We start from the raw sequence: 1,440 nt of genomic DNA, 5'->3' as shown, positions 1-1,440 counted from the left end.
AGCCAATGTCTAAGTTTCCCATCCCTATCTACCCTGTGCACAGAGCGGATAGCATTGATACTTGATTTGAAGACTCTTTCCCTCTCTGTTGGTATTTGTCTGATACATTTTTGCAAAAGATTTTTTCCCCCATTCTGTGAGCTCCCTTTTTACTCTTTTGTTGTGAAGTCTTTTTTTTTTTTTTTTCACTTTTTATTGTAAATTTTGTGTTAGTTTACATGGGTGAACATTATCTTTACATTCATTCTATCCTACTTTGTTTCATTGCAATGATCACAATCCCCTGCATGCATCATCAAACACCCAACACTCCTGCCTCCCCGGCTACCAGGACACTGCCCCCTCCCTCCCTGAGTCCAGAGTCCCCAGCTGCTCCTTCTGTCCACGTCATTGTCTCTGCCTCCATCCCTAGTATCACTGCCTTTTCAGACACGGTCTCGTACCTCGCTTTTCTCGCTTGATGGTTCCAGGGATCTCTTCTCCTGGACTGCAAAGTCAGCCACTCTCCTCTTTTTGTTACCAAACATTTACATTTCCCTTTCCAACACTCACTGTCAGACTTGATAGCAATCATTCCCTTTTGAACCACAGGAGTCCTTCCCCACCCCCTTGGTGAAGTCTTTTTATGCACATAAGTTTTTAATTTTTAGTATGCCCCATTCATCTATTTTGTCTTTTTGTTTGTGCAGTTTTCACAATGTTTGGTAGTTCTGTGTGTGCCCTGTATTAGAATCCTCTATTCCTCTTTTTCTTTACCAAGAATGATAGTCCCTCTTGATGTGTCCAACGTAATTGAGACGAAGTCTTCCCATCCTGGCTTCTGAGGACCAGCCACTGCCTCCACTCTGTCCTGAGATGCTGAGAACCAGGCCAAGTCATCTTCTATACCCGGAAAATGCCTCAGGCAGACCACACAGTGCTAGGGGTCTCGACATTCTAAAAAAAAAAATCAACAATTATTCAACTACAGAATCTGCCATTTAGCATATGGTAGCTTCAAGCATTCTGACTTTTTTTTTTTTTTAAACTCATCCTGATGGCCCTGTTCTTTGGAGCAAACTTGGAAAGAGTTCAGAATGCTTAACTCCAGAAGTGGGAGCAGATGGGAGTAGAAGAAGGGTTCTTTGAACATATTTGTCCAGTCCACTTGATTTTGTAGTTAGGGGTAGACTTTTTGGAAATATCATCTAGATCTGAAACATACATATAGTTTCTTTTGACCCAACTTGGTCAATCAAGTTCTTCTTGGAGTTAACATTTCCAGAAATCACCAGAGGGAAGTACAATCCAGCGAATGGTGTTCCCGCCATTTTCTTGGTGTCAAAACCTGGCTTCCTTTCAACACTGAAAACGGAATAATTAATACCTAATATTGACTACCACTAATAATGAAGACCAAACACGTTTCTGTCCCTACTTCAATAGCTCATCCTTCATTCT

This window comes from Chrysochloris asiatica, unplaced genomic scaffold, assembly GCF_000296735.1.
Source record: "Chrysochloris asiatica unplaced genomic scaffold, ChrAsi1.0 scaffold00272, whole genome shotgun sequence".
NCBI lineage: Eukaryota > Metazoa > Chordata > Mammalia > Afrosoricida > Chrysochloridae > Chrysochloris > Chrysochloris asiatica.
Note: the sequence above shows the minus strand (reverse complement) of the source record.